The 24223-nt window shown below is 47.7% G+C and overlaps 1 protein-coding gene across 3 annotated transcripts in view; it reads right to left on the bottom strand.

Annotated features, from left to right (window-relative positions):
- ACSS3 (acyl-CoA synthetase short chain family member 3) overlaps window positions 1–24223 on the bottom strand; it is a 1041561-nt gene that overhangs the window by 543947 nt on the left and 473391 nt on the right. The gene's annotated exons all lie outside the window — the stretch shown is intronic.

Here is a 24223-nt window from a genome sequence, read left to right as displayed (position 1 = left end):
AGGGCTGTCCCAGATGAGAAAGGTGTGGACCAAGCAATGTCTTTGCACTGCCGTGCTCCACTCCACATGACTTTTTCAGCACCAGTGTCCCTGCTGCTCTAGCCTTTATGACAGTCTGAACCCGAACCCTAAACCTAACCCTAACCCTAATCTAAATGGCACCTTGGAGCTGAGATTACTGTCCCAGGCGCCATGGCTGGTCCAGGTGAAAAAAGTGTTGAAAGATTAATAGTGGTACACGGGAATGCTCTTCTTACAAAGTTTTCTGCAGTCCCAGTGTCCCCGGAAATGTAGGCATTACAGATCTACGAACAGTAACCCTCACCCTAGTCTAAACGGCATTTGGGGGCTTAGTTTAGTGTCCTAATCACCATGGCCGTCCCAGATGAGAAAGGTGTGGACAAAAGCAATGTCTTTGCAGTGCAGTGCTCCACTCGACATGCCTTTTTCAGCCCAAGTGTCCCTGGACCTGTAGCCCTTATGACAGTCTGAACCCGAACCCTAACCCTAACCCTAACCCTAACCCTAATTTAAATGGCACCTTGGACCTGAGTTTCCAGTCCCAAGCACCGTGGATGGTCCACATGAAAAAGGTGTTGAAAGGCTAATGGCGATACACTGGAATGCTCTCCTTAGATTGTTTTTAGCAGTCCCAGGGTCCCTGCAGATGTAGGCATTTTAGATCTCAGAACAGTAACCCGTTAAGTATAACCCATTAAGCATTCTACATGGCATGCTGGAGCTTAGTTTAGAGTCCTTATCACCAGGGCTGTCCCGGATGAGAAAGGTGTGGACCAAGCAATGTCTTTGCACTGCCGTGCTCCACTCGACATGCCTTTTCCAGCAGCAGTGTCCCTGGAGCTGCAGCCTTTATGGCAGTCTGAACCCGAACACTAACCATAACCCTAACCCTAAGCTAAATGGCACCTTGGAGATGAGTTGACAATTCCAAGCACCATGGATGGTCCAGATGAAAAAACTGTTGAAAGATTAAGAGTGGTACATAGGAATGCTCCCCTTACATTGTTTTTAGCAGTCCCAGTATCCCTGGAGATGTAGGCGTTATAGATATCTGAACAGTGACCATTACCCTAATCTACATGGCATATGGGAGTTCAGTTTACAGTCCTTATCTCCAGGGCTGTCCCAGATGAGAAAGGTGTGGACCAAGCAATGTCTTTGCACTGCCGTGCTCCACTCGACATGCCTTTTTCAGCCCAAGTGTCCCTGGACCTGTAGCCCTTATGACAGTCTGAACCCGAACCCTAACCCTAACCCTAACCCTAACCCTAATCTAAATGGCACCTTGGAGCTGAGTTTCTAGTCCCAAGCACCGTGGATGGTCCAGATGAAAAAGGTGTTGAAAGGCTAATGGCGATACACTGGAATGCTCTCCTTAGATAGTTTTTAGCAGTCCCAGAGTCCCTGCAGATGTAGGCATTTTAGATCTCAGAACAGTAACCGGTTAAGTATAGCCCATTAAGCATTCTACATAGCATGCTGGAGCTTAGTTTAGAGTCCTTATCACCAGGGCTGTCCCGGATGAGAAAGGTGTGGACCAAGCAATGTCTTTGCACTGCCGTGCTCCACTCGACATGCCTTTTCCAGCACCAGTGTCCCTGGAGCTGCAGCCTTTATGGCAGTCTGAACCCGAACACTAACCATAACCCTAACCCTAAGCTAAATGGCACCTTGGAGATGAGTTGACAGTTCCAAGCACCATGGATGGTAAAGATGAAAAAACTGATGAAAGATTAAGAGTGGTACACAGGTATGCTCCCCTTACATTGTTTTTAGCAGTCCCAGTATCCCTGGAGATGTAGGCGTTATAGATATCTGAACAGTGACCATTACCCTAATCTACATGGCATATGGGAGTTCAGTTTACAGTCCTTATCTCCAGGGCTGTCCCAGATGAGAAAGGTGTGGACCAAGCAATGTCTTTGCACTGCCGTGCTCCACTCCACATGACTTTTTCAGCACCAGTGTCCCTGCTGCTCTAGCCTTTATGACAGTCTGAACCCGAACCCTAAACCTAACCCTAACCCTAATCTAAATGGCACCTTGGAGCTGAGATTACTGTCCCAGGCGCCATGGCTGGTCCAGGTGAAAAAAGTGTTGAAAGATTAATAGTGGTACACGGGAATGCTCTTCTTACAAAGTTTTCTGCAGTCCCAGTGTCCCCGGAAATGTAGGCATTACAGATCTACGAACAGTAACCCTCACCCTAGTCTAAACGGCATTTGGGGGCTTAGTTTAGTGTCCTAATCACCATGGCCGTCCCAGATGAGAAAGGTGTGGACAAAAGCAATGTCTTTGCAGTGCAGTGCTCCACTCGACATGCCTTTTTCAGCCCAAGTGTCCCTGGACCTGTAGCCCTTATGACAGTCTGAACCCGAACCCTAACCCTAACCCTAACCCTAATTTAAATGGCACCTTGGACCTGAGTTTCCAGTCCCAAGCACCGTGGATGGTCCACATGAAAAAGGTGTTGAAAGGCTAATGGCGATACACTGGAATGCTCTCCTTAGATTGTTTTTAGCAGTCCCAGGGTCCCTGCAGATGTAGGCATTTTAGATCTCAGAACAGTAACCCGTTAAGTATAACCCATTAAGCATTCTACATGGCATGCTGGAGCTTAGTTTAGAGTCCTTATCACCAGGGCTGTCCCAGATGAGAAAGGTGTGGACCAAGCAATGTCTTTGCACTGCCGTGCTCCACTCGACATGCCTTTTCCAGCACCAGTGTCCCTGGAGCTGCAGCCTTTATGGCAGTCTGAACCCGAACACTAACCATAACCCTAACCCTAAGCTAAATGGCACCTTGGAGATGAGTTGACAGTTCCAAGCACCATGGATGGTCCAGATGAAAAAACTGTTGAAAGATTAATAGTGGTACACTGGAATGCTCCCCTTACATTGTTTTTAGCAGTCCCAGTACCCCTGGAGATGTAGGCGTTACAGATAGCTGAACAGTGACCATTACCCTAATCTACATGGCATATGGGAGTTCAGTTTACAGTCCTTATCTCCAGGGCTGTCCCAGATGAGAAAGGTGTGAACCAAGCAATGTCTTTGCACTGCCGTGCTCCACTCCACATGACATTTTCAGCACCAGTGTCCCTGTAGCTCTACCCTTTATGACAGTCTGAACCCGAACCCTAAACCTAACCCTAACCCTAATCTAAATGGCACCTTGGAGCTGAGATTACTGTCCCAGGCGCCATGGCTGGTCCAGGTGAAAAAAGTGTTGAAAGATTAATAGTGGTACACGGGAATGCTCTTCTTACAAAGTTTTCTGCAGTCCCAGTGTCCCCGGAAATGTAGGCATTACAGATCTACGAACAGTAACCCTCACCCTAGTCTAAATGGCATTTGGCGGCTTAGTTTAGAGTCCTAATCAGCATGGCTGTCCCAGATGAGAAAGGTGTGGACCAAGCAATGTCTTTGCAGTGCTGTGCTCCACTCGACATGCCTTTTTCAGCCCAAGTGTCCCTGGACCTGTAGCCCTTATGACAGTCTCAACCCGAACCCTAACCCTAACCCTAATCTAAATGGCACCTTGGAGCTGAGTTTCCAGTCCCAAGCACCGTGGATGGTCCACATGAAAAAGGTGTTGAAAGGCTAATGCAAATACACTGGAATGCTCTCCTTAGATTGTTTTTAGCAGTCCCAGTGTCCCTGCAGATGTAGGCATTTTAGATCTCAGAACAGTAACCCGTTAAGTATAACCCATTAAGCATTCTACATGGCATGCTGGAGCTTAGTTTAGAGTCCTTATCACCCGAGCTGTCCCAGATGAGAAAGGTGTGGACCAAGCAATGTCTTTGCACTGCCGTGCTCCACTCGACATGCCTTTTCCAGCACCAGTGTCCCTGGAGCTGCAGCCTTTATGGCAGTCTGAAGCCGAACACTAACCATAACCCTAACCCTAATGTAAATGGCACCTTGGAGCTGAGTTGACAGTTCCAAGCACCATGGATGGTCCAGATGAAAAAACTGTTGAAAGATTAAGAGTGGTACACTGGAATGCTCCCCTTACATTGTTTTTAGCAGTCCCAGTACCCCTGGAGATGTAGGCGTTATAGATAGCTGAACAGTGACCATTACCCTAATCTACATGGCATATGGGAGTTCAGTTTACAGTCCTTATCTCCAGGGCTGTCCCAGATGAGAAAAGTGTGGACCAAGCAATGTCTTTGCACTGCTGTGCTCCACTCCACATGACTTTTTCAGCACCAGTGTCCCTACAGCTCTGGCCTTTATGACAGTCTCAACCCGAACCCTAAACCTAACCCTAACCCTAATCTAAATGGCACCTTGGAGCTGAGATTACTGTCCCAGGCGCCATGGCTGGTCCAGGTGAAAAAAGTGTTGAAAGATTAATAGTGGTACACGGGAATGCTCTTCTTATAAAGTTTTCAGCAGTCCCAGTGTCCCCGGAAATGTAGGCATTACAGATCTACGAACAGTAACCCTCACCCTAGTCTAAATGGCATTTGGCGGCTTAGTTTAGAGTCCTAATCAGCATGGCTGTCCCAGATGAGAAAGGTGTGGACCAAGCAATGTCTTTGCAGTGCCGTGCTCCACTCGACATGCCTTTTTCAGCCCAAGTGTCCCTGGACCTCTAGCCCTTAGGACAGTCTGAACCCGAACCCTAACCCTAACCCTAACCCTAACCCTAATTTAAATGGCACCTTGGAGCTGAGTTTCCAGTCCCAAGCACCGTGGATGGTCCAGATGAAAAAGGTGTTGAAAGGCTAATGGCGATACACTGGAATGCTCTCCTTAGATTGTTTTTAGCAGTCCCAGGGTCCCTGCAGATGTAGGCATTTTAGATCTCAGAACAGTAACCCGTTAAATATAACCCATTAAGCATTCTACATGGCATGCTGGAGCTTAGTTTAGAGTCCTTATCACCAGGGCTGTCCCAGATGAGAAAGGTGTGGACCAAGCAATGTCTTTGCACTGCCGTGCTCCACTCCACATGCCTTTTCCAGCACCAGTGTCCCTGGAGCTGCAGCCTTTATGGCAGTCTGAAGCCGAACACTAACCATAACCCTAACCCTAAGCTAAATGGCACCTTGGAGATGAGTTGACAGTTCCAAGCACCATGGATGGTAAAGATGAAAAAACTGTTGAAAGATTAATAGTGGTACACTGGAATGCTCCCCTTACATTGTTTTTAGCAGTCCCAGTATCCCTGGAGATGTAGGCGTTACAGATATCTGAACAGTGACCATTACCCTAATCTACATGGCATATGGGAGTTCAGTTTACAGTCCTTATCTCCAGGGCTGTCCCAGATGAGAAAGGTGTGGACCAAGCAATGTCTTTGCACTGCCGTGCTCCACTCCACATGACTTTTTCAGCACCAGTGTCCCTGCAGCTCTAGCCTTTATGACAGTCTGAAACCGAACGCTAAACCTAACCCTAACCCTAATCTAAATGGCACCTTGGAGCTGAGATTACTGTCCCAGGCGCCATGGCTGGTCCAGGTGAAAAAAGTGTTGAAAGATTAATAGTGGTACACGGGAATGCTCTTCTTACAAAGTTTTCAGCAGTCCCAGTGTCCCCGGAAATGTAGGCATTACAGATCTACGAACAGTAACCCTCACCCTAGTCTAAATGGCATTTGGGGGCTTAGTTTAGAGTCCTAATCAGCATGGCTGTCCCAGATGAGAAAGGTGTGGACCAAGCAATGTCTTTGCAGTGCTGTGCTCCACTCGACATGCCTTTTTTCAGCCCAAGTGTCCCTGGACCTGTAGCCCTTAGGACAGTCTGAACCCGAACCCTAACCCTAACCCTAACCCTAATTTAAATGGCACCTTGGAGCTGAGTTTCCAGTCCCAAGCACCGTGGATGGTCCAGATGAAAATGGTGTTGAAAGGCTAATGGCGATACACTGGAATGCTCTCCTTAGATTGTTTTTAGCAGTCCCAGGGTCCCTGCAGATGTAGGCATTTTAGATCTCAGAACAGTAACCCGTTAAGTATAACCCATTAAGCATTCTACATGGCATGCTGGAGCTTAGTTTAGAGTCCTTATCACCAGGGCTGTCCCAGATGAGAAAGGTGTGGACAAAGCAATGCCTTCGCACTGCCGTGCTCCACTCGACATGCCTTTTCCAGCACCAGTGTCCCTGGAGCTGCAGCCTTTATGGCAGTCTGAACCCGAACACTAACCATAACCCTAACCCTAACCCTAAGCTAAATGGCACCTTGGAGATGAGTTGACAGTTCCAAGCACCATGGATGGTCCAGATGAAAAAACTGTTGAAAGATTAAGAGTGGTACATAGGAATGCTCCCCTTACATTGTTTTTAGCAGTCCCAGTATCCCTGGAGATGTAGGCGTTATAGATATCTGAACAGTGACCATTACCCTAATCTACATGGCATATGGGAGTTCAGTTTACAGTCCTTATCTCCAGGGCTGTCCCAGATGAGAAAGGTGCGGACCCAGCAATGTCTTTGCACTGCCGTGCTCCACTCCACATGACTTTTTCAGCACCAGTGTCCCTGCAGCTCTAGCCTTTATGACAGTCTCAACCCGAACCCTAACCCTAACCCTAACCCTAATCTAAATGGCACCTTGGAGCTGAGATTACTGTCCCAGGTGCCATGGCTGGTCCAGGTGAAAAAAGTGTTGAAAGATTAAGAGTGGTACACGGGAATGCTCTTCTTATAAAGCTTTTAGCGGTCCCAGTGTCCCCGGAAATGTAGGCATTACAGATCTACGAACAGTAACCCTCACCCTAGTCTAAATGTCATTTGGCTGCTTAGTTTAGAGTCCTAATCAGCATGGCTGTCCCAGATGAGAAAGGTGTGGACCAAGCAATGTCTTTGCAGTGCCGTGCTCCACTCGACATGCCTTTTTCAGCCCAAGTGTCCCTGGACCTGTAGCCCTTATGACAGTCTGAACCCGAACCCTAACCCTAACCCTAATTTAAATGGCACCTTGGAGCTGAGTTTCCAGTCCCAAGCACCGTGGATGGTCCACATGAAAAAGGTGTTGAAAGGCTAATGGCGATACACTGGAATGCTCTCCTTAGATTGTTTTTAGCAGTCCCAGAGTCCCTGCAGATGTAGGCATTTTAGATCTCAGAACAGTAACCCGTTAAGTATAGCCCATTAAGCATTCTACATGGCATGCTGGAGCTTAGTTTAGAGTCCTTATCACCAGGGCTGTCCCGGATGAGAAAGGTGTGGACCAAGCAATGTCTTTGCACTGCCGTGCTCCACTCGACATGCCTTTTCCAGCAGCAGTGTCCCTGGAGCTGCAGCCTTTATGGCAGTCTGAACCCGAACACTAACCATAACCCTAACCCTAAGCTAAATGGCACCTTGGAGATGAGTTGACAATTCCAAGCACCATGGATGGTCCAGATGAAAAAACTGTTGAAAGATTAAGAGTGGTACATAGGAATGCTCCCCTTACATTGTTTTTAGCAGTCCCAGTATCCCTGGAGATGTAGGCGTTATAGATATCTGAACAGTGACCATTACCCTAATCTACATGGCATATGGGAGTTCAGTTTACAGTCCTTATCTCCAGGGCTGTCCCAGATGAGAAAGGTGTGGACCAAGCAATGTCTTTGCACTGCCGTGCTCCACTCGACATGCCTTTTTCAGCCCAAGTGTCCCTGGACCTGTAGCCCTTATGACAGTCTGAACCCGAACCCTAACCCTAACCCTAACCCTAACCCTAATCTAAATGGCACCTTGGAGCTGAGTTTCCAGTCCCAAGCACCGTGGATGGTCCAGATGAAAAAGGTGTTGAAAGGCTAATGGCGATACACTGGAATGCTCTCCTTAGATTGTTTTTAGCAGTCCCAGAGTCCCTGCAGATGTAGGCATTTTAGATCTCAGAACAGTAACCGGTTAAGTATAGCCCATTAAGCATTCTACATAGCATGCTGGAGCTTAGTTTAGAGTCCTTATCACCAGGGCTGTCCCGGATGAGAAAGGTGTGGACCAAGCAATGTCTTTGCACTGCCGTGCTCCACTCGACATGCCTTTTCCAGCACCAGTGTCCCTGGAGCTGCAGCCTTTATGGCAGTCTGAACCCGAACACTAACCATAACCCTAACCCTAAGCTAAATGGCACCTTGGAGATGAGTTGACAGTTCCAAGCACCATGGATGGTAAAGATGAAAAAACTGATGAAAGATTAAGAGTGGTACACAGGTATGCTCCCCTTACGTTGTTTTTAGCAGTCCCAGTATCCCTGGAGATGTAGGCGTTATAGATATCTGAACAGTGACCATTACCCTAATCTACATGGCATATGGGAGTTCAGTTTACAGTCCTTATCTCCAGGGCTGTCCCAGATGAGAAAGGTGTGGACCAAGCAATGTCTTTGCACTGCCGTGCTCCACTCCACATGACTTTTTCAGCACCAGTGTCCCTGCTGCTCTAGCCTTTATGACAGTCTGAACCCGAACCCTAAACCTAACCCTAACCCTAATCTAAATGGCACCTTGGAGCTGAGATTACTGTCCCAGGCGCCATGGCTGGTCCAGGTGAAAAAAGTGTTGAAAGATTAATAGTGGTACACGGGAATGCTCTTCTTACAAAGTTTTCTGCAGTCCCAGTGTCCCCGGAAATGTAGGCATTACAGATCTACGAACAGTAACCCTCACCCTAGTCTAAACGGCATTTGGGGGCTTAGTTTAGTGTCCTAATCACCATGGCCGTCCCAGATGAGAAAGGTGTGGACAAAAGCAATGTCTTTGCAGTGCAGTGCTCCACTCGACATGCCTTTTTCAGCCCAAGTGTCCCTGGACCTGTAGCCCTTATGACAGTCTGAACCCGAACCCTAACCCTAACCCTAACCCTAATTTAAATGGCACCTTGGACCTGAGTTTCCAGTCCCAAGCACCGTGGATGGTCCACATGAAAAAGGTGTTGAAAGGCTAATGGCGATACACTGGAATGCTCTCCTTAGATTGTTTTTAGCAGTCCCAGGGTCCCTGCAGATGTAGGCATTTTAGATCTCAGAACAGTAACCCGTTAAGTATAACCCATTAAGCATTCTACATGGCATGCTGGAGCTTAGTTTAGAGTCCTTATCACCAGGGCTGTCCCAGATGAGAAAGGTGTGGACCAAGCAATGTCTTTGCACTGCCGTGCTCCACTCGACATGCCTTTTCCAGCACCAGTGTCCCTGGAGCTGCAGCCTTTATGGCAGTCTGAACCCGAACACTAACCATAACCCTAACCCTAAGCTAAATGGCACCTTGGAGATGAGTTGACAGTTCCAAGCACCATGGATGGTCCAGATGAAAAAACTGTTGAAAGATTAATAGTGGTACACTGGAATGCTCCCCTTACATTGTTTTTAGCAGTCCCAGTACCCCTGGAGATGTAGGCGTTACAGATAGCTGAACAGTGACCATTACCCTAATCTACATGGCATATGGGAGTTCAGTTTACAGTCCTTATCTCCAGGGCTGTCCCAGATGAGAAAGGTGTGAACCAAGCAATGTCTTTGCACTGCCGTGCTCCACTCCACATGACTTTTTCAGCACCAGTGTCCCTGTAGCTCTACCCTTTATGACAGTCTGAACCCGAACCCTAAACCTAACCCTAACCCTAATCTAAATGGCACCTTGGAGCTGAGATTACTGTCCCAGGCGCCATGGCTGGTCCAGGTGAAAAAAGTGTTGAAAGATTAATAGTGGTACACGGGAATGCTCTTCTTACAAAGTTTTCTGCAGTCCCAGTGTCCCCGGAAATGTAGGCATTACAGATCTACGAACAGTAACCCTCACCCTAGTCTAAATGGCATTTGGCGGCTTAGTTTAGAGTCCTAATCAGCATGGCTGTCCCAGATGAGAAAGGTGTGGACCAAGCAATGTCTTTGCAGTGCTGTGCTCCACTCGACATGCCTTTTTCAGCCCAAGTGTCCCTGGACCTGTAGCCCTTATGACAGTCTCAACCCGAACCCTAACCCTAACCCTAATCTAAATGGCACCTTGAAGCTGAGTTTCCAGTCCCAAGCACCGTGGATGGTCCAGATGAAAATGGTGTTGAAAGGCTAATGGCGATACACTGGAATGCTCTCCTTAGATTGTTTTTAGCAGTCCCAGGGTCCCTGCAGATGTAGGCATTTTAGATCTCAGAACAGTAACCCGTTAAGTATAACCCATTAAGCATTCTACATGGCATGCTGGAGCTTAGTTTAGAGTCCTTATCACCCGAGCTGTCCCAGATGAGAAAGGTGTGGACCAAGCAATGTCTTTGCACTGCCGTGCTCCACTCGACATGCCTTTTCCAGCAGCAGTGTCCCTGGAGCTGCAGCCTTTATGGCAGTCTGAAGCCGAACACTAACCATAACCCTAACCCTAATGTAAATGGCACCTTGGAGCTGAGTTGACAGTTCCAAGCACCATGGATGGTCCAGATGAAAAAACTGTTGAAAGATTAAGAGTGGTACACTGGAATGCTCCCCTTACATTGTTTTTAGCAGTCCCAGTACCCCTGGAGATGTAGGCGTTATAGATAGCTGAACAGTGACCATTACCCTAATCTACATGGCATATGGGAGTTCAGTTTACAGTCCTTATCTCCAGGGCTGTCCCAGATGAGAAAAGTGTGGACCAAGCAATGTCTTTGCACTGCTGTGCTCCACTCCACATGACTTTTTCAGCACCAGTGTCCCTACAGCTCTGGCCTTTATGACAGTCTCAACCCGAACCCTAAACCTAACCCTAACCCTAATCTAAATGGCACCTTGGAGCTGAGATTACTGTCCCAGGCGCCATGGCTGGTCCAGGTGAAAAAAGTGTTGAAAGATTAATAGTGGTACACGGGAATGCTCTTCTTACAAAGTTTTCAGCAGTCCCAGTGTCCCCGGAAATGTAGGCATTACAGATCTACGAACAGTAACCCTCACCCTAGTCTAAATGGCATTTGGCGGCTTAGTTTAGAGTCCTAATCAGCATGGCTGTCCCAGATGAGAAAGGTGTGGACCAAGCAATGTCTTTGCAGTGCCGTGCTCCACTCGACATGCCTTTTTTCAGCCCAAGTGTCCCTGGACCTGTAGCCCTTAGGACAGTCTGAACCCGAACCCTAACCCTAACCCTAACCCTAATTTAAATGGCACCTTGGAGCTGAGTTTCCAGTCCCAAGCACCGTGGATGGTCCAGATGAAAATGGTGTTGAAAGGCTAATGGCGATACACTGGAATGCTCTCCTTAGATTGTTTTTAGCAGTCCCAGGGTCCCTGCAGATGTAGGCATTTTAGATCTCAGAACAGTAACCCGTTAAGTATAACCCATTAAGCATTCTACATGGCATGCTGGAGCTTAGTTTAGAGTCCTTATCACCAGGGCTGTCCCAGATGAGAAAGGTGTGGACAAAGCAATGCCTTCGCACTGCCGTGCTCCACTCGACATGCCTTTTCCAGCACCAGTGTCCCTGGAGCTGCAGCCTTTATGGCAGTCTGAACCCGAACACTAACCATAACCCTAACCCTAACCCTAAGCTAAATGGCACCTTGGAGATGAGTTGACAGTTCCAAGCACCATGGATGGTCCAGATGAAAAAACTGTTGAAAGATTAATAGTGGTACATAGGAATGCTCCCCTTACATTGTTTTTAGCAGTCCCAGTATCCCTGGAGATGTAGGCGTTATAGATATCTGAACAGTGACCATTACCCTAATCTACATGGCATATGGGAGTTCAGTTTACAGTCCTTATCTCCAGGGCTGTCCCAGATGAGAAAGGTGCGGACCCAGCAATGTCTTTGCACTGCCGTGCTCCACTCCACATGACTTTTTCAGCACCAGTGTCCCTGCAGCTCTAGCCTTTATGACAGTCTCAACCCGAACCCTAACCCTAACCCTAACCCTAATCTAAATGGCACCTTGGAGCTGAGATTACTGTCCCAGGTGCCATGGCTGGTCCAGGTGAAAAAAGTGTTGAAAGATTAAGAGTGGTACACGGGAATGCTCTTCTTATAAAGCTTTTAGCGGTCCCAGTGTCCCCGGAAATGTAGGCATTACAGATCTACGAACAGTAACCCTCACCCTAGTCTAAATGTCATTTGGCTGCTTAGTTTAGAGTCCTAATCAGCATGGCTGTCCCAGATGAGAAAGGTGTGGACCAAGCAATGTCTTTGCAGTGCCGTGCTCCACTCGACATGCCTTTTTCAGCCCAAGTGTCCCTGGACCTGTAGCCCTTATGACAGTCTGAACCCGAACCCTAACCCTAACCCTAATTTAAATGGCACCTTGGAGCTGAGTTTCCAGTCCCAAGCACCGTGGATGGTCCACATGAAAAAGGTGTTGAAAGGCTAATGGCGATACACTGGAATGCTCTCCTTAGATTGTTTTTAGCAGTCCCAGAGTCCCTGCAGATGTAGGCATTTTAGATCTCAGAACAGTAACCCGTTAAGTATAACCCATTAAGCATTCTACATGGCATGCTGGAGCTTAGTTTAGAGTCCTTATCACCAGGGCTGTCCCAGATGAGAAAGGTGTGGACCAAGCAATGTCTTTGCACTGCCGTGCTCCACTCGACATGCCTTTTCCAGCACCAGTGTCCCTGGAGCTGCAGCCTTTATGGCAGTCTGAACCCGAACACTAACCATAACCCTAACCCTAAGCTAAATGGCACCTTGGAGATGAGTTGACAATTCCAAGCACCATGGATGGTCCAGATGAAAAAACTGTTGAAAGATTAAGAGTGGTACATAGGAATGCTCCCCTTATATTGTTTTTAGCAGTCCCAGTATCCCTGGAGATGTAGGCGTTATAGATATCTGAACAGTGACCATTACCCTAATCTACATGGCATATGGGAGTTCAGTTTACAGTCCTTATCTCCAGGGCTGTCCCAGATGAGAAAGGTGTGGACCAAGCAATGTCTTTGCACTGCCGTGCTCCACTCGACATGCCTTTTTCAGCCCAAGTGTCCCTGGACCTGTAGCCCTTATGACAGTCTGAACCCGAACCCTAACCCTAACCCTAACCCTAACCCTAATCTAAATGGCACCTTGGACCTGAGTTTCCAGTCCCAGGCACCGTGGATGGTCCAGATGAAAAAGGTGTTGAAAGGCTAATGGCGATACACTGGAATGCTCTCCTTAGATTGTTTTTAGCAGTCCCAGAGTCCCTGCAGATGTAGGCATTTTAGATCTCAGAACAGTAACCGGTTAAGTATAGCCCATTAAGCATTCTACATAGCATGCTGGAGCTTAGTTTAGAGTCCTTATCACCAGGGCTGTCCCGGATGAGAAAGGTGTGGACCAAGCAATGTCTTTGCACTGCCGTGCTCCACTCGACATGCCTTTTCCAGCACCAGTGTCCCTGGATCTGCAGCCTTTATGGCAGTCTGAAGCCGAACACTAACCATAACCCTAACCCTAAGCTAAATGGCACCTTGGAGATGAGTTGACAGTTCCAAGCACCATGGATGGTCCAGATGAAAAAACTGTTGAAAGATTAAGAGTGGTACACAGGTATGCTCCCCTTACATTGTTTTTAGCAGTCCCAGTATCCCTGGAGATGTAGGCGTTATAGATATCTGAACAGTGACCATTACCCTAATCTACATGGCATATGGGAGTTCAGTTTACAGTCCTTATCTCCAGGGCTGTCCCAGATGAGAAAGGTGTGGACCAAGCAATGTCTTTGCACTGCCGTGCTCCACTCGACATGCCTTTTTCAGCACCAGTGTCCCTGCAGCTCTAGCCTTTATGACAGTCTGAACCCGAACCCTAAACCTAACCCTAACCCTAATCTAAATGGCACCTTGGAGCTGAGATTACTGTCCCAGGCGCCATGGCTGGTCCAGGTGAAAAAAGTGTTGAAAGATTAATAGTGGTACACGGGAATGCTCTTCTTACAAAGTTTTCAGCAGTCCCAGTGTCCCCGGAAATGTAGGCATTACAGATCTACGAACAGTAACCCTCACCCTAGTCTAAACGGCATTTGGGGGCTTAGTTTAGTGTCCTAATCAGCATGGCTGTCCCAGATGAGAAAGGTGTGGACAAAAGCAATGTCTTTGCAGTGCCGTGCTCCACTCGACATGCCTTTTTCAGCCCAAGTGTCCCTGGACCTGTAGCCCTTATGACAGTCTGAACCCGAACCCTAACCCTAACACTAACCCTAATTTAAATGGCACCTTGGAGCTGAGTTTCCAGTCCCAAGCACCGTGGATGGTCCAGATGAAAAAGGTGTTGAAAGGCTAATGGCGATACACTGGAATGCTCTCCTTAGATTGTTTTTAGCAGTCCCAGGGTCCCTGCAGATATAGGCATTTTAGATCTCAGAACAGTAACCCGTTAAGTATAACCCATTAAGCATTCTACATGGCATGCTGGAGCTTAGTTTAGAGTCCTTATCACCAGGGCTGTCCCAGATGAGAAAGGTGTGGACCAAGCAATGTCTTTGCACTGCCGTGCTCCACTCGACATGCCTTTTCCAGCACCAGTGTCCCTGGAGCTGCAGCCTTTATGGCAGTCTGAACCCGAACACTAACCATAACCCTAACCCTAAGCTAAATGGCACCTTGGAGATGAGTTGACAGTTCCAAGCAATATGGATGGTCCAGATGAAAAAACTGTTGAAAGATTAATAGTGGTACACTGGAATGCTCCCCTTACATTGTTTTTAGCAGTCCCAGTACCCCTGGAGATGTAGGCGTTATAGATAGCTGAACAGTGACCATTACCCTAATCTACATGGCATATGGGAGTTCAGTTTACAGTCCTTATCTCCAGGGCTGTCCCAGATGAGAAAGGTGTGGACCAAGCAATGTCTTTGCACTGCCGTGCTCCACTCCACATGACTTTTTCAGCACCAGTGTCCCTGTAGCTCTACCCTTTATGACAGTCTGAACCCGAACCCTATACCTAACCCTAACCCTAATCTAAATGGCACCTTGGAGCTGAGATTACTGTCCCAGGCGCCATGGCTGGTCCAGGTGAAAAAAGTGTTGAAAGATTAATAGTGGTACACGGGAATGCTCTTCTTACAAAGTTTTCAGCAGTCCCAGTGTCCCCGGAAATGTAGGCATTACAGATCTACGAACAGTAACCCTCACCCTAGTCTAAATGGCATTTGGCGGCTTAGTTTAGAGTCCTAATCAGCATGGCTGTCCCAGATGAGAAAGGTGTGGACCAAGCAATGTCTTTGCAGTGCTGTGCTCCACTCGACATGCCTTTTTCAGCCCAAGTGTCCCTGGACCTGTAGCCCTTATGACAGTCTCAACCCGAACCCTAACCCTAACCCTAATCTAAATGGCACCTTGGAGCTGAGTTTCCAGTCCCAAGCACCGTGGATGGTCCACATGAAAAAGGTGTTGAAAGGCTAATGGCGATACACTGGAATGCTCTCCTTAGATTGTTTTTAGCAGTCCCAGTGTCCCTGCAGATGTAGGCATTTTAGATCTCAGAACAGTAACCCGTTAAGTATAACCCATTAAGCATTCTACATGGCATGCTGGAGCTTAGTTTAGAGTCCTTATCACCAGAGCTGTCCCAGATGAGAAAGGTGTGGACCAAGCAATGTCTTTGCACTGCCGTGCTCCACTCGACATGCCTTTTCCAGCACCAGTGTCCCTGGAGCTGCAGCCTTTATGGCAGTCTGAACCCGAACACTAACCATAACCCTAACCCTAAGCTAAATGGCACCTTGGAGATGAGTTGACAGTTCCAAGCACCATGGATGGTCCAGATGAAAAAACTGTTGAAAGATTAATAGTGGTACACTGGAATGCTCCCCTTACATTGTTTTTAGCAGTCCCAGTACCCCTGGAGATGTAGGCGTTATAGATAGCTGAACAGTGACCATTACCCTAATCTACATGGCATATGGGAGTTCAGTTTACAGTCCTTATCTCCAGGGCTGTCCCAGATGAGAAAAGTGTGGACCAAGCAATGTCTTTGCACTGCTGTGCTCCACTCCACATGACTTTTTCAGCACCAGTGTCCCTGCAGCTCTGGCCTTTATGACAGTCTCAACCCGAACCCTAAACCTAACCCTAACCCTAATCTAAATGGCACCTTGGAGCTGAGATTACTGTCCCAGGCGCCATGGCTGGTCCAGGTGAAAAAAGCGTTGAAGGATTAATAGTGGTACACGGGAATCCGCTTCTTATAAAGTTTTCAGCAGTCCCAGTGTCCCCGGAAATGTAGGCATTACAGATCTACGAACAGTAACCCTCACCCTAGTCTAAATGGCATTTGGCGGCTTAGTTTAGAGTCCTAATCAGCATGGCTGTCCCAGATGAGAAAGGTGTGGACCAAGCAATGTCTTTGCAGTGCCGTGCTCCACTCGACATGCCTTTTTCAGCCCAAGTGTCCCTGGACCTGTAGCCCTTAGGACAGTCTGAACCCGAACCCTAACCCTAACCCTAACCCTAACCCTAATTTAAATGGCACCTTGGAGCTGAGTTTCCAGTCCCAAGCACCGTGGATGGTCCAGATGAAAAAGGTGTTGAAAGGCTAATGGCGATACACTGGAATGCTCTCCTTAGATTGTTTTTAGCAGTCCCAGGGTCCCTGCAGATGTAGCATTTTAGATCTCAGAACAGTAACCCGTTAAGTATAACCCATTAAGCATTCTACATGGCATGCTGGAGCGTAGTTTAGAGTCCTTATCACCAGGGCTATCCCAGATGAGAAAGGTGTGGACCAAGCAATGTCTTTGCACTGCCGTGCTCCACTCGACATGCCTTTTCCAGCACCAGTGTCCCTGGAGCTGCAGCCTTTATGGCAGTCTGAACCCGAACACTAACCATAACCCTAACCCTAAGCTAAATGGCACCTTGGAGATGAGTTGACATTTCCAAGCACCATGGATTTTAAAGATGAAAAAACTGTTGAAAGATTAATACTGGTACACTGGAATGCTCCCCTTACATTGTTTTTAGCAGTCCCAGTATCCCTGGAGATGTAGGCGTTATAGATAGCTGAACAGTGACCATTACCCTAATCTACATGGCATATGGGAGTTCAGTTTACAGTCCTTATCTCCAGGGCTGTCCCAGATGAGAAAGGTGTGGACCAAGCAATGTCTTTGCACTGCCGTGCTCCACTCCACATGACTTTTTCAGCACCAGTGTCCCTGTAGCTCTACCCTTTATGACAGTCTGAACCCGAACCCTAAACCTAACCCTAACCCTAATCTAAATGGCACCTTGGAGTTGAGATTACTGTCCCAGGCGCCATGGCTGGTCCAGGTGAAAAAAGTGTTGAAAGATTAATAGTGGTACACGGGAATGCTCTTCTTACAAAGTTTTCAGCAGTCCCAGTGTCCCCGGAAATGTAGGCATTACAGATCTACGAACAGTAACCCTCACCCTAGTCTAAATGGCATTTGGCGGCTTAGTTTAGAGTCCTAATCAGCATGGCTGTCCCAGATGAGAAAGGTGTGGACCAAGCAATGTCTTTGCAGTGCTGTGCTCCACTCGACATGCCTTTTTCAGCCCAAGTGTCCCTGGACCTGTAGCCCTTATGACAGTCTCAACCCGAACCCTAACCCTAACCCTAATCTAAATGGCACCTTGGAGCTGAGTTTCCAGTCCCAAGCACCGTGGATGGTCCACATGAAAAACGTGTTGAAAGGCTAATGGCGATACACTGGAATGCTCTCCTTAGATTGTTTTTAGCAGTCCCAGTGTCCCTGCAGATGTAGGCATTTTAGATCTCAGAACAGTAACCCGTTAAGTATAACCCATTAAGCATTCTACATGGCATGCTGGAGCTTAGTTTAGAGTCCTTATCACCAGAGCTGTCCCAGATGAGAAAGGTGTGGACCAAGCAATGTCTTTGCACTGCCGTGCTCCACTCGACATGCCTTTTCCAGCACCAGTGTCCCTGGAGCTGCAGCCTTTATGGCAGTCTGAAGCCGAACACTAACCATAACCCTAACCCTAATGTAAATGGCACCTTGGAGATGAGTTGACAGTTCCAAGCACCATGGATGGTCCAGATGAAAAAACTGTTGAAAGATTAATAGTGGTACACTGGAATGCTCCCCTTACATTGTTTTTAGCAGTCCCAGTACCCCTGGAGATGTAGGCGTTATAGATAGCTGAACAGTGACCATTACCCTAATCTACATGGCATATGGGAGTTCAGTTTACAGTCCTTATCTCCAGGGCTGTCCCAGATGAGAAAAGTGTGGACCAAGCAATGTCTTTGCACTGCTGTGCTCCACTCCACATGACTTTTTCAGCACCAGTGTCCCTGCAGCTCTGGCCTTTATGACAGTCTCAACCCGAACCCTAAACCTAACCCTAACCCTAATCTAAATGGCACCTTGGAGCTGAGATTACTGTCCCAGGCGCCATGGCTGGTCCAGGTGAAAAAAGTGTTGAAAGATTAATAGTGGTACACGGGAATGCTCTTCTTATAAAGTTTTCAGCAGTCCCAGTGTCCCCGGAAATGTAGGCATTACAGATCTACGAACAGTAACCCTCACCCTAGTCTAAATGGCATTTGGCGGCTTAGTTTAGAGTCCTAATCAGCATGGCTGTCCCAGATGAGAAAGGTGTGGACCAAGCAATGTCTTTGCAGTGCCGTGCTCCACTCGACATGCCTTTTTCAGCCCAAGTGTCCCTGGACCTGTAGCCCTTAGGACAGTCTGAACCCGAACCCTAACCCTAACCCTAACCCTAACCCTAATTTAAATGGCACCTTGGAGCTGAGTTTCCAGTCCCAAGCACCGTGGATGGTCCAGATGAAAAAGGTGTTGAAAGGCTAATGGCGATACACTGGAATGCTCTCCTTAGATTGTTTTTAGCAGTCCCAGGGTCCCTGCAGATATAGGCATTTTAGATCTCAGAACAGTAACCCGTTAAGTATAACCCATTAAGCATTCTACATGGCATGCTGGAGCTTAGTTTAGAGTCCTTATCACCAGGGCTGTCCCAGATGAGAAAGGTGTGGACCAAGCAATGTCTTTGCACTGCCGTGCTCCACTCGACATGCCTTTTCCAGCACCAGTGTCCCTGGAGCTGCAGCCTTTATGGCAGTCTGAACCCGAACACTAACCATAACCCTAACCCTAAGCTAAATGGCACCTTGGAGATGAGTTGACAGTTCCAAGCAATATGGATGGTCCAGATGAAAAAACTGTTGAAAGATTAATAGTGGTACACTGGAATGCTCCCCTTACATTGTTTTTAGCAGTCCCAGTACCCCTGGAGATGTAGGCGTTATAGATAGCTGAACAGTGACCATTACCCTAATCTACATGGCATATGGGAGTTCAGTTTACAGTCCTTATCTCCAGGGCTGTCCCAGATGAGAAAGGTGTGGACCAAGCAATGTCTTTGCACTGCCGTGCTCCACTCCACATGACTTTTTCAGCACCAGTGTCCCTGTAGCTCTACCCTTTATGACAGTCTGAACCCGAACCCTATACCTAACCCTAACCCTAATCTAAATGGCACCTTGGAGCTGAGATTACTGTCCCAGGCGCCATGGCTGGTCCAGGTGAAAAAAGTGTTGAAAGATTAATAGTGGTACACGGGAATGCTCTTCTTACAAAGTTTTCAGCAGTCCCAGTGTCCCCGGAAATGTAGGCATTACAGATCTACGAACAGTAACCCTCACCCTAGTCTAAATGGCATTTGGCGGCTTAGTTTAGAGTCCTAATCAGCATGGCTGTCCCAGATGAGAAAGGTGTGGACCAAGCAATGTCTTTGCAGTGCTGTGCTCCACTCGACATGCCTTTTTCAGCCCAAGTGTCCCTGGACCTGTAGCCCTTATGACAGTCTCAACCCGAACCCTAACCCTAACCCTAATCTAAATGGCACCTTGGAGCTGAGTTTCCAGTCCCAAGCACCGTGGATGGTCCACATGAAAAAGGTGTTGAAAGGCTAATGGCGATACACTGGAATGCTCTCCTTAGATTGTTTTTAGCAGTCCCAGTGTCCCTGCAGATGTAGGCATTTTAGATCTCAGAACAGTAACCCGTTAAGTATAACCCATTAAGCATTCTACATGGCATGCTGGAGCTTAGTTTAGAGTCCTTATCACCAGGGCTGTCCCAGATGAGAAAGGTGTGGACCAAGCAATGTCTTTGCACTGCCGTGCTCCACTCGACATGCCTTTTCCAGCACCAGTGTCCCTGGAGCTGCAGCCTTTATGGCAGTCTGAACCCGAACACTAACCATAACCCTAACCCTAAGCTAAATGGCACCTTGGAGATGAGTTGACAGTTCCAAGCACCATGGATGGTCCAGATGAAAAAACTGTTGAAAGATTAATAGTGGTACACTGGAATGCTCCCCTTACATTGTTTTTAGCAGTCCCAGTACCCCTGGAGATGTAGGCGTTATAGATAGCTGAACAGTGACCATTACCCTAATCTACATGGCATATGGGAGTTCAGTTTACAGTCCTTATCTCCAGGGCTGTCCCAGATGAGAAAGGTGTGGACCAAGCAATGTCTTTGCACTGCCGTGCTCCACTCCACATGACTTTTTCAGCACCAGTGTCCCTGCAGCTCTAGCCTTTATGACAGTCTGAACCCGAACGCTAAACCTAACCCTAACCCTAATCTAAATGGCACCTTGGAGCTGAGATTACTGTCCCAGGCGCCATGGCTGGTCCAGGTGAAAAAAGTGTTGAAAGATTAATAGTGGTACACGGGAATGCTCTTCTTACAAAGTTTTCAGCAGTCCCAGTGTCCCCGGAAATGTAGGCATTACAGATCTACGAACAGTAACCCTCACCCTAGTCTAAACGGCATTTGGGGGCTTAGTTTAGAGTCCTAATCAGCATGGCTGTCCCAGATGAGAAAGGTGTGGACCAAGCAATGTCTTTGCAGTGCCGTGCTCCACTCGACATGCCTTTTTCAGCCCAAGTGTCCCTGGACCTGTAGCCCTTAGGACAGTCTGAACCCGAACCCTAACCCTAACCCTAACCCTAATTTAAATGGCACCTTGGAGCTGAGTTTCCAGTCCCAAGCACCGTGGATGGTCCAGATGAAAAAGGTGTTGAAAGGCTAATGGCGATACACTGGAATGCTCTCCTTAGATTGTTTTTAGCAGTCCCAGGGTCCCTGCAGATATAGGCATTTTAGATCTCAGAACAGTAACCCGTTAAGTATAACCCATTAAGCATTCTACATGGCATGCTGGAGCTTAGTTTAGAGTCCTTATCACCAGGGCTGTCCCAGATGAGAAAGGTGTGGACCAAGCAATGTCTTTGCACTGCCGTGCTCCACTCGACATGCCTTTTCCAGCACCAGTGTCCCTGGAGCTGCAGCCTTTATGGCAGTCTGAACCCGAACACTAACCATAACCCTAACCCTAAGCTAAATGGCACCTTGGAGATGAGTTGACAGTTCCAAGCAATATGGATGGTCCAGATGAAAAAACTGTTGAAAGATTAATAGTGGTACACTGGAATGCTCCCCTTACATTGTTTTTAGCAGTCCCAGTACCCCTGGAGATGTAGGCGTTATAGATAGCTGAACAGTGACCATTACCCTAATCTACATGGCATATGGGAGTTCAGTTTACAGTCCTTATCTCCAGGGCTGTCCCAGATGAGAAAGGTGTGGACCAAGCAATGTCTTTGCACTGCCGTGCTCCACTCCACATGACTTTTTCAGCACCAGTGTCCCTGTAGCTCTACCCTTTATGACAGTCTGAACCCGAACCCTATACCTAACCCTAACCCTAATCTAAATGGCACCTTGGAGCTGAGATTACTGTCCCAGGCGCCATGGCTGGTCCAGGTGAAAAAAGTGTTGAAAGATTAATAGTGGTACACGGGAATGCTCTTCTTACAAAGTTTTCAGCAGTCCCAGTGTCCCCGGAAATGTAGGCATTACAGATCTACGAACAGTAACCCTCACCCTAGTCTAAATGGCATTTGGCGGCTTAGTTTAGAGTCCTAATCAGCATGGCTGTCCCAGATGAGAAAGGTGTGGACCAAGCAATGTCTTTGCAGTGCTGTGCTCCACTCGACATGCCTTTTTCAGCCCAAGTGTCCCTGGACCTGTAGCCCTTATGACAGTCTCAACCCGAACCCTAACCCTAACCCTAATCTAAATGGCACCTTGGAGCTGAGTTTCCAGTCCCAAGCACCGTGGATGGTCCACATGAAAAAGGTGTTGAAAGGCTAATGGCGATACACTGGAATGCTCTCCTTAGATTGTTTTTAGCAGTCCCAGTGTCCCTGCAGATGTAGGCATTTTAGATCTCAGAACAGTAACCCGTTAAGTATAACCCATTAAGCATTCTACATGGCATGCTGGAGCTTAGTTTAGAGTCCTTATCACCAGGGCTGTCCCAGATGAGAAAGGTGTGGACCAAGCAATGTCTTTGCACTGCCGTGCTCCACTCGACATGCCTTTTCCAGCACCAGTGTCCCTGGAGCTGCAGCCTTTATGGCAGTCTGAACCCGAACACTAACCATAACCCTAACCCTAAGCTAAATGGCACCTTGGAGATGAGTTGACAGTTCCAAGCACCATGGATGGTCCAGATGAAAAAACTGTTGAAAGATTAATAGTGGTACACTGGAATGCTCCCCTTACATTGTTTTTAGCAGTCCCAGTACCCCTGGAGATGTAGGCGTTATAGATAGCTGAACAGTGACCATTACCCTAATCTACATGGCATATGGGAGTTCAGTTTACAGTCCTTATCTCCAGGGCTGTCCCAGATGAGAAAGGTGTGGACCAAGCAATGTCTTTGCACTGCTGTGCTCCACTCCACATGACTTTTTCAGCACCAGTGTCCCTGTAGCTCTACCCTTTATGACAGTCTCAACCCGAACCCTAAACCTAACCCTAACCCTAATCTAAATGGCACCTTGGAGCTGAGATTACTGTCCCAGGTGCCATGGCTGGTCCAGGTGAAAAAAGCGTTGAAGGATTAATAGTGGTACACGGGAATCCGCTTCTTATAAAGTTTTCAGCAGTCCCAGTGTCCCCGGAAATGTAGGCATTACAGATCTACGAACAGTAACCCTCACCCTAGTCTAAATGGCATTTGGCGGCTTAGTTTAGAGTCCTAATCAGCATGGCTGTCCCAGATGAGAAAGGTGTGGACCAAGCAATGTCTTTGCAGTGCCGTGCTCCACTCGACATGCCTTTTTCAGCCCAAGTGTCCCTGGACCTGTAGCCCTTAGGACAGTCTGAACCCGAACCCTAACCCTAACCCTAACCCTAACCCTAATTTAAATGGCACCTTGGAGCTGAGTTTCCAGTCCCAAGCACCGTGGATGGTCCAGATGAAAAAGGTGTTGAAAGGCTAATGGCGATACACTGGAATGCTCTCCTTAGATTGTTTTTAGCAGTCCCAGAGTCCCTGCAGATGTAGGCATTTTAGATCTCAGAACAGTAACCCGTTAAGTATAACCCATTAAGCATTCTACATGGCATGCTGGAGCGTAGTTTAGAGTCCTTATCACCAGGGCTATCCCAGATGAGAAAGGTGTGGACCAAGCAATGTCTTTGCACTGCCGTGCTCCACTCGACATGCCTTTTCCAGCACCAGTGTCCCTGGAGCTGCAGCCTTTATGGCAGTCTGAACCCGAACACTAACCATAACCCTAACCCTAAGCTAAATGGCACCTTGGAGATGAGTTGACAGTTCCAAGCACCATGGATTTTAAAGATGAAAAAACTGTTGAAAGATTAATACTGGTACACTGGAATGCTCCCCTTACATTGTTTTTAGCAGTCCCAGTATCCCTGGAGATGTAGGCGTTATAGATAGCTGAACAGTGACCATTACCCTAATCTACATGGCATATGGGAGTTCAGTTTACAGTCCTTATCTCCAGGGCTGTCCCAGATGAGAAAGGTGTGGACCAAGCAATGTCTTTGCACTGCCGTGCTCCACTCCACATGACTTTTTCAGCACCAGTGTCCCTGTAGCTCTACCCTTTATGACAGTCTGAACCCGAACCCTATACCTAACCCTAACCCTAATCTAAATGGCACCTTGGAGTTGAGATTACTGTCCCAGGCGCCATGGCTGGTCCAGGTGAAAAAAGTGTTGAAAGATTAATAGTGGTACACGGGAATGCTCTTCTTACAAAGTTTTCAGCAGTCCCAGTGTCCCCGGAAATGTAGGCATTACAGATCTACGAACAGTAACCCTCACCCTAGTCTAAATGGCATTTGGCGGCTTAGTTTAGAGTCCTAATCAGCATGGCTGTCCCAGATGAGAAAGGTGTGGACCAAGCAATGTCTTTGCAGTGCTGTGCTCCACTCGACATGCCTTTTTCAGCCCAAGTGTCC

Source organism: Lathamus discolor, chromosome 1 (genome assembly GCF_037157495.1).
Source record: "Lathamus discolor isolate bLatDis1 chromosome 1, bLatDis1.hap1, whole genome shotgun sequence".
NCBI lineage: Eukaryota > Metazoa > Chordata > Aves > Psittaciformes > Psittacidae > Lathamus > Lathamus discolor.
Note: the sequence above shows the minus strand (reverse complement) of the source record. Positions and strands in the feature narration are given on the sequence as shown.